The sequence below is a fragment of the Phragmites australis genome, chromosome 7, assembly GCF_958298935.1.
Source record: "Phragmites australis chromosome 7, lpPhrAust1.1, whole genome shotgun sequence".
Lineage (NCBI taxonomy): Eukaryota > Viridiplantae > Streptophyta > Magnoliopsida > Poales > Poaceae > Phragmites > Phragmites australis.
Window position 1 is genome coordinate 17,593,288 of NC_084927.1, and position 9,030 is coordinate 17,602,317.

General features: G+C 37.8%; 2 long non-coding RNA genes across 2 annotated transcripts; one reads left to right on the forward strand and one right to left on the reverse strand.

Moving 5' to 3' along the window:
- Positions 1-285: 285 nt before the first annotated feature.
- Positions 286-1,296, reverse strand: LOC133924058 (uncharacterized). The gene is made up of 3 exons (XR_009910749.1): positions 1,159-1,296; positions 523-1,000; positions 286-450 (listed from the first exon to the last, which is right to left on the reverse strand). It is a non-coding gene; the product is annotated as an uncharacterized LOC133924058 (long non-coding RNA).
- LOC133924059 (uncharacterized) lies at positions 1,207-2,430 on the forward strand. Its single transcript, XR_009910750.1, has 3 exons — positions 1,207-1,336; positions 1,972-2,104; positions 2,190-2,430. It is a non-coding gene; the product is annotated as an uncharacterized LOC133924059 (long non-coding RNA).
- Positions 2,431-9,030: the final 6,600 nt, after the last annotated feature.

Consider the following 9,030-nt stretch of genomic DNA (forward strand, 5'->3'; position numbering starts at 1 on the left):
TTGGCTGAACGGGTATAACTCGACAATAATGATAGTGTCTGGCAAGCTAGAGGCTAATGAAATGTAAGAGATTTTTCAGGATTTTCTTTATATTTTCAGTTGTGGAGGGAGGAAACTGGTCTGTATTGTGAGCAAGGTTCAGATTAGTTAAAGATGAATATAAACTCTTAGACAAACGAACAACTGCAAAGCACTCCTAAATGTGTAGAAATGAGGATATGAAAATGTGTTTTGTCTTACCACATCATCATCATCATCATCATCAACAAAGCCTTTTAGTCCCATGCCTTGTCTTACCACATCCATTTATAGAAAAAAAAAGGGTAGTTCAATTTGCACATTGTTGCAATGGCAATGTATACAGTCTGATATGGCGCAAGTAACAAAAGAAGTTTAAGCAGATTCATGTATCACTATTATTCCTCTGCTGGAACTGAGGTGGAGACAGCCCTGTATGATGCTGTTATCAAAATCTCATTAAAAATGTAGTCTGTCTAAATGGTAGAAAAAATCTTAGATTACCATCATAGAACATCGTTCTGTTTCTATGGCTTGGTTTATTGTAGTTTTTCATCGTTGCACAGATTGAAGGCAGAAATACTGCAAAAAAAGCATAAAGCAGAACACACCTCAAGTTGCTTACAAATTTGTGACCTGTTAGTACTCACTAAACTCAATTGATTTGTTGCAGAACAATCTAAGCACCACCTAAAGTGCCAAGTACTAATGTAAAGAAACAGATTAGATATGTATCCAAGGAAAGAGAGCTGGTGATCGTGTAGTAGTAATGGCCAATGAAGAAATGACTTTTACCTTGTCACTAGCAAAACATCCGAGCTGAGCTTGCTTGTGCTCAAGCCGATGCCCTTCTCGTCCTACATTGTCCAGCGCTGTCTTGTCACACCAATTCATGGCGTCAGATGGAGTTCAGCTGGAGTGTTGGCATCATCGTCTCTTCTCGTGCTTTCCTGTTTGCTTCAGCACCCTTGTTTCTGACTCTCTGTGTATAAACCGTGGTTTTAATAATGTTTTGTTAATCATCAAGCATGCTTGATTGACAAATGAAGCTGGCACTCCTTAGTGCATTAACATGGAAGGAGGACTGTTCTTAACTTCTTTTCTTTTCTGGGTGTTTCGTGATTTTAGTTTTCTAATTACCTGGACATGCAGTGGAGACGACATGGCAGCGTCTCGTGGCAACGACACGCCGAAATCCAAGGCGGCTATGCCATGATCCGATAGCCAAGGTGGCAATGGATGGCGCGAGCTTGGTGAGGATTCACCACCCGAATGGCGCACATGAGGTACTCGACGTAATGCCCCACAGAAATGTCTGGTTAGTTAACACAACTCGTGTATATTTTTTGTTCATTTAGAACACTCAGTACATTAATACTTGATATCTTTAGAATTGACTCAGATTCATGATTCATATTAATTTTGGAGGTCATGCTACCTTCCCGAACTAATGTATGGTGGTAAATCAGCTGTTATTATTGGTATAAAAAATTGTATCAACAGCTTATATAAACATGTAAAAATATTTTTTTTTAAAGACTTCTACAATACAAATTTCAGGACATAATCCTGGAAACATTGTGTAAGACCAAATTTACTCCTCTTGCACAATGTACAGCGAGAATAGAACCAAAATCGTCTGATAGTAGTTACCCAATGTGATGATTTTGAAGACTTACACTTAAAAGAGATAATCAATGATGAACTAATTTGTTCTAAAATACCAAAACTAACAATATTCTTTCGTGGATAATTAATAAAAAAGCAATAAGAGCATATTAAATATATTATATCACAGTTAGATTATAAATTTGGGATATAGACTATTGATTACGTTCTGATTGAAGACAGAAGTTGATTTTATAACAGGCCTATAAGCAAACGTTTTTACTTTTTGTGATGCTGTTTTTTTTCCTTTTTCTGGTATAAAAGTGCTATATGTATCCATAACAGGTACATGTGCTACTTCATCCTCAACATAAATTCAAGAGCTGCTTATTATCCATTTCTTATAGTACAGGTTTTATAACAGAAAAAAGTACCATCATAGTCTCCGCCGCCAAAACAAAGAGCCATTTGCATCAAGGTAAGTTCAGCGAGCAGATTTAAAAATTGATTTGGTGCATGTAAACATAATTATATCTAACTAACAACACTCTTTCACTTTACAGATTTTACTATGAAAAAATACGACGGATGGGACATATTCATATAACGGAAGTGACAATCAAAATAACTACTATTTTATACCTAAAAAAATATTTACTCAAATAATACATCTTCCTTTTGCACAGGGATTGCCCTAAACAAAGTTGGCATTATCCAGCTTGTATAGCCTGTAATGCAAGATCCTTTTTATGGCACAACTTATAGATGCAGTAGAGACAAATGCATCTACAGTCAAATTTGTAACAAGTAAGTTAATATTTGTAAGTCATCTTATTTATTTTCAATTGCAATATGATTGAACTACATCGACAATACATGGGAGCTCAAAATCATGCTATTCCATGAGAAAGCGATGCAGTTGATAGGAAAGCCTGCAGAAAAATTATTGACTATGTACAATAACACTGAAATTCCTCCAGAAATATCAGCTTTGATAGGTCATAAGTTCACTTTCATTGTAAGAATACTACCTAACAAAAGCATCAAAGCACAAGATCCATCATATGAAGTTCTTATGATCAAGCAAAAATTTGGGAAACAAGCATACATACAAAATTTTCAAAGAAATGAAGACATTGTTGTTGCTGGTCAATCATCCTTTAAAACTGACAACCTGCTACCTTTAGTACCGATTACAAGCAAAAGAATAGACAATCAGGTAATATGATAATCTGTACATTTCATATGTTTGAAATGTACATCGAATTAGCTAACATCAATATCACTATTTACTGTTTCATACATTATCAGCCACAGTTGAGCTCGAGCAGTTAATTTCTCCAACACTCCGAACACATGGAGGTTGAGCAGTATAGGTACCAACCTTTTCGATGCTATATTCATTTTATCCCCCTTTTAATAGTAGTATTTCCACCTTATTTCATGATTTTGTGACAACAGCAATACTCCAAACAAAAGGGAATATGAGAGCATAGCTACTGAACCTGTGGTACTTGATTTTCACTATTAACAAGCAAATTACCGATCCTACTTACTCTATATCGTAAATTATATTACAGTTCCTCACATAACATTAGTCTCATGCAGATATGTTAATTACTATACTTCAGTCCAAGAACACATGCTTTTTATACCCTGCTACAATGTTTAACATTTGCCACACCTTAGCCTTTTTACACCCTGCTACTTCACCACAGAAAAAGCTTAAACATCAACACAAGTCAACCACTAAAGCAGGATGATTTTAAAGTACAATGGCATGATTCCGTGAAACAGATCCAATACACTACATTAAGATTATAATAGGTAAATATTAACATCATCCATCCTAAGCCACTATACAATGTATAGGGAATTGAGCTGTTTTAGCCTGCTAGTTGGTTTACCCTATATAAATAGTGGTTGCAGCCTTGCAGGTTCTGTATTCAAACATTTACTCTTTGTTAAGCTTCGTACTTTGGTTCACCTACTAACAATATTGCTCTTTTCTCAAGGACCATACTAATGAATTCCCCATGCTCAGTTCGTTAGTATAAAAATAGTTGCAAACACCAACCCATAGTGCAACCTATTAAGCAGATATATCATTTCTCCATACAATGAAAATTTTTCGTTATTGATTCCTTAATTGACCTTGCTATATGTCTTTTTACACTAAGCATGACAATGAAGATACTGCACAAGGTGATACATTAGCAATAAAGATAAAAAGGTCCAGCTCCAAATCCAGGAAGGTAGCATAATAACCCCAATACAAGGTACAAGGCAGTGGTAGTTAGGATCAATATTTCAATGGAAGATATATAGTTCCATTCCATATAATCGGTTTCTCTATTTATTTCAGTACCATGGACATCGAAGAGTGCTGCTTTTGGTGTAAATAGAGCACTGTCAGTAGAATATCAAATAGCATCACTAAGTACCTTGTTGGTAGAGATTCGAACGGAACTCTACTTGGTTTAAACATATGTGTAGAGTTCTGATTGAATCTGGTAGTGACAAACTTTATTATCACTATCGAATACCTGTCGGTACTTGTATTAAACTATACAATATATTTTAGCTTCAAACAAACTGATCTCCTAAGCTCACATCACTTCACTCGCCTTATGATATCAGGAGAAACTTTATCATCGTAAGCAGTTTTTTAGTTTGCTTCCACGTGATGATGACAGGTCTTATAAGTTTACAAAAACAAAAACGAAAGTTACGGAAGATATAGAAGGAATGACCGCCAAACTACCACACCGTAACTCAGCCAGAGACAGAGAGAGAGAGAAAGCCTATTACTAAAAGACAATGCCAAACCTGCAGATTCCATTTAATCAAATTTAGCACCAGGCTGGAGTCAAGAAAAGTCAAAGAAATAGAAAAGACAAGTATATCATAGCTATTTTAGTTACTTTGATTATTCTCAGTAGTTATCAAGACTCACCTTCTGATTCCCATAACTCGAATATATGCTATGTTTCTATGACAAAAAGTCTGTCCACCCATGCTCTGTATTTTTTCCCTTGTTTCTCACAATAAGATGATCCGATCAAATCAATGGATGCATGAAACGAACGTTCAAGACCGACATGATGAATAATAACTCTATTGGCGCGCTAGCATACACAATAATGAGAAGGAATTAGTTTAAAAGCTTAACAAAATAATACTGACGCATTAGAGAGTGTACAACTTTACTTGAAGTGTCCAATAGCTTGTATAATACCAGAACACAAAAAGCTAATACTACATATCTGAAGTCCAATGTCCTAAACATATAGAAATAAATGTTCACATGATGTATTGGATTTTGATATTTGTCCTGTGTCATGATCCTACGCAACTAAATCAAATAACAACCTACAGATGCACACCATGACCAAAACAAGTGCTACTTCATCCATAGAATCTCACAAATACATTACAAAACACACATATCATGATCTAATTAACATTAATTGTACCAAACATTGAAGCCTGCCCAAACATACCACAAACGACACGATGTTCTGTCTATGCGGGTCATCAGATGTAATACTAAATTTTTCGAGAAAAAAAAAGAGAGAGATTTGACAAAAAGTTGACTTTTTGATCCGTTGCTCGTATGGACGATCGGAGACCGCGGTTGCGTTCATCTCGTCGAGACGAACCCATTTTGCTATTCATATGTCCGTTCCGGATACTTTGAGACCCGTAGCGAGTCCAATAAATTTAGACGTTTGTTGTTTTAAAAAAAATAAAATGAAAAAAAGAGGATAAGTACTGGAGACCGATCCATCCAGAGCATTCGAGCACCGTGACTCTCTCTCTCTCTCGCGCGAACTCTCTCTCTCTCCCGCGCCGCCGAGCTCACCGGCCTGCCGGTCGCCGCCGAGCCCCTGCTCGCGCCGCTGCCGCGCTCGCCGCCGTGCTCCGCTGCTGCGTGCGCCGGGCCGCCGCTGCCGCGCCTGCATGCCGCTGCCGCGCGCCGTCGTGCTGCCGTGCAAGCAAGTGAGCCGGCCGCTGTTGCCTCTGTGCTAGCATCTGAGAGAAGCAAGCAGGCAAGCCAACAGCCGGCCGAGCAAGGAAGCCAGGAAGAAAAGGAAAGAGAAAGAAAGGAAAAGAGAAGAAAAAAAAAAGAAGGAAAAAAGGAAAAAAAAAGAAGGGGAAAAAAAGAGAGAAAAAAAAGACGGAAAAGTTGAAAATTTCGGATTTTCATCGGATTCGTCGTCAATTTTTTTTCGAAGGCGATTTCTCGGTAATTTCTGAACATTTGTAGTTGGATTAAATCAAATCAAACAATTCCTGTCGTATTATTTCATATGATCAATAGTCTGTTTCGTTTTGATAATCATTATTGATTTGAAGATACGACATCTGAGTCGAAGTATTCTTTTCGTTCATCGAAGCGAAGTCTAATTAGTGCGAAGTTTTGGTTCGACTCTGAATTGGAAATAGTGTATCATTTCATGTGATACGGTTTTCTGTTCGGTTTTTCGAAATATAGGCGTATACGCGATGTTTTCAGGCGTAGGACTGACGCTTCATATTTTATGTGTTTTCAATGTGTTTTAGTTCTAATAGTATGCCTGTACAGGTGGTACTATTTCCGGACGTTCTTGATCGAATTTTCTTCATCGTCGGTAAAGGCAGGTGAATGTATTGTATGACTATGTTTTAATCTAATATTGGGTTGCCTACATTCTTTAATTGCAGTGCATTCATCTAATCTGAATGACTGATTCTGAGCTGAGTACTATGTTGTTTACGTTTCCAGAAGTTTACTCGATGATTGATTTATGAAGTGCAGTAGGCACGATATGCCATTCTGCAGTTGTGCATTAGTGTTGTATGCAATGTTTTTTTTGAAGTCTCAACCATATTCCGGAAGTTATGTTGGTTATGCTTGAAGCACGTCATACATATACATCTCATGCATTGGAAGTTTATCGTCGTCTTCTGGCCGCGACCGTACCGGTACAGTACCGTATGTCACCCGAGGAGGGGTACGGTGCACACCCTTACGTTACCCGAGGAGGGGTAAGGGTGAGAAGAGCTTGTCATGTGCATGGTTATGTCTTCTTGTGAAATTCAATGAATTATTCATATCAAATCTTATTTCCTTTAGTTAGCGTGTATATAGATATATATGCGGCTCTGAAGGCTTATACCAACCGAATGTTAAAATGTTTAATGTTATCGTTGGACTTGCTTAGTCATAACTGTTTCTCCTAGTGTTGGCGGTCTGTTTAATTACTAGTTTCTATTTAGAATTGTTAGCACATTCAACTGTGGCTAAATAACTTTTTGTTAAAGTAACTTTCACTTGCTGAGATTTTCGAATCTCACCCGTGTTTTTTTCAGAGGTATGTTTAGATGTTGACGTGCATTTTGGGGATGGATCTCGGTAGTTGCACACACTAACTTATCACGATGTCGATAGCTCAATTGGTGTATACAAATGGTGTGTCTGATGGTATGTCATTTGCTTTTGTTTATGTTGTGGTACGACGCTGGTAGCGTCGTGGCGAACTCTATATATGCTGGTTATATCTGATTCTGTCTGCCTGAGATTTCTCTTTTGGTCAGTTATACCTCTCTATAGAGGAAATACTGCCAAAATTTTCTTTTTTTTTTAAATAAATAGGCTTGGTTGTAAAGTAGGGTGTTACAGCTTGGTATCAGAGCCTAGGCTTTAGGTCCTAGGTAATTGAATGATGAACCTGACACACTTGCACAAATAAAATGGGTATGGGATGCATTGCATTGCATATATCTTGTTTATCTTTGTTCGCTTATGTTCACTATCTCAGATAAGTACTATTGAAGTTGTTTGTTTGATTTTTCACATATTCTTTAGTGTTTTATCATTGATATATATTGTTAAGTTGTTGGAGTCAGTTCCGTTGGAATGGTGTTTTTGTCAGGGCGTTAAAATAGTTACCTTGGTCATTAGAACCTGAGAAGCTTCAGAGGATCAATAGCATAACTGTTGTATGGCACTGCAGATGGGTTAAGTGGAGGGCCCCCATGATGCCTTTTCTGCATTGCCAGGTGAGATTGACCAAGAGTTAGGTTTGCGATCCAATTATCCACATACAGAGCGAATATTTTGGGTACGAGATGGACTGGCCCCCATGTCGTTGACCCTAACTATTCGTTCTCAGAATGTCGGGGAAATGGATCGATGTGTGCCTTACCATAGAAGATAAGGTGTTAATGTTTCCAACCTAACCATTAGAATGGTGTAGGATTTCTTTTTCCTATGGAGTCGGGGCGATCTTTTTGCCGATTGTGTGAAGATGTGTTGATAGTGAGATCCTAATAGTGTTCTGGGAGTTTTTCTAATCTTTTGCTAGACTTGTACCCTAGTTGTTGATGTTTTGAGGATTAGTTAACACCTCGTGTTTAAGTTGAGATGTTTACATATCTTATGTGTCAGTTTCTTAAATATCTGAGAATAATCTTTTGTAATTGGAATATCCATGCATGTTGTGAAATGATTATTTGAGGTAGTTATTTTGTTAAGTTAGCCTTTGTGGAATAGTCCACTGGCTATGGGAGTTGGAGTTATCGATTGCGTTGAAACAACTGATTTGTATCGAAGTGATGCTAATGGAGCGACACCTTCCTTAAGGAGGCATCAGTTGTTTCAAACCTGTTTTGTGAGGTTTCACAATTGGAATACCGAAGGTTGGCTCTTGCAGGGCTGAGGTAGAGATTTTAGTTGAATCGTGTTATGTTTCTGATATCGCTTAGCTAAACCTGTCATTTGCTTTGAAGCTTGAAGCCAAGAATATACTTGGGTTGTAGGAGCATTGGCGTTGCCAAGGGTTTGCTGAATCGTCTATGACCTATAACATTATGATAGGATGCTAAGTTGGCTTGTTACCATTGGAGCATTATCAATTGAACCTAGTGAATTTTGCTCGTTGAAGTGAATGTTGAAATTTAAGGTCGCCTGAACTTTTTCTGACCTAATTACCGAAGGTGTTGTTAGGGCTTGTCGTGGTGTTTTTTTGACAGATTTTTAACATGATCCATTCTAGAACTTTGTTTCTTGTTGGCTCTTGTGGAGTGAATGAAGTCAAAGAAGTAATTGACTAGTTTCTGACTTGAAAGTTTTGGATTTCTGTTGGTGACCCAGTTTTCTCTAAGGATGGAGATTTGACTGAGAGCTGCCTGAGTGGGTTTACATACTGGAAGTTTGCCTCTATTGGGAGTAAGTCTATCTAAACCCTGGTTCAAGGGAAGAGTGTTGTAAAAGTGGAGTTCATTCCGGCATTTAAATGCTGAGATTAGAGTTATGTTTGGGAGCTAAGGGTTGCTCCCCTGTTTAAAGGAGTGTTGTGAAAGAGGATGAACATTTGGGGTGTATCTCCGTAGTTTTGTTGCTGATCAGGAGAGGGTATA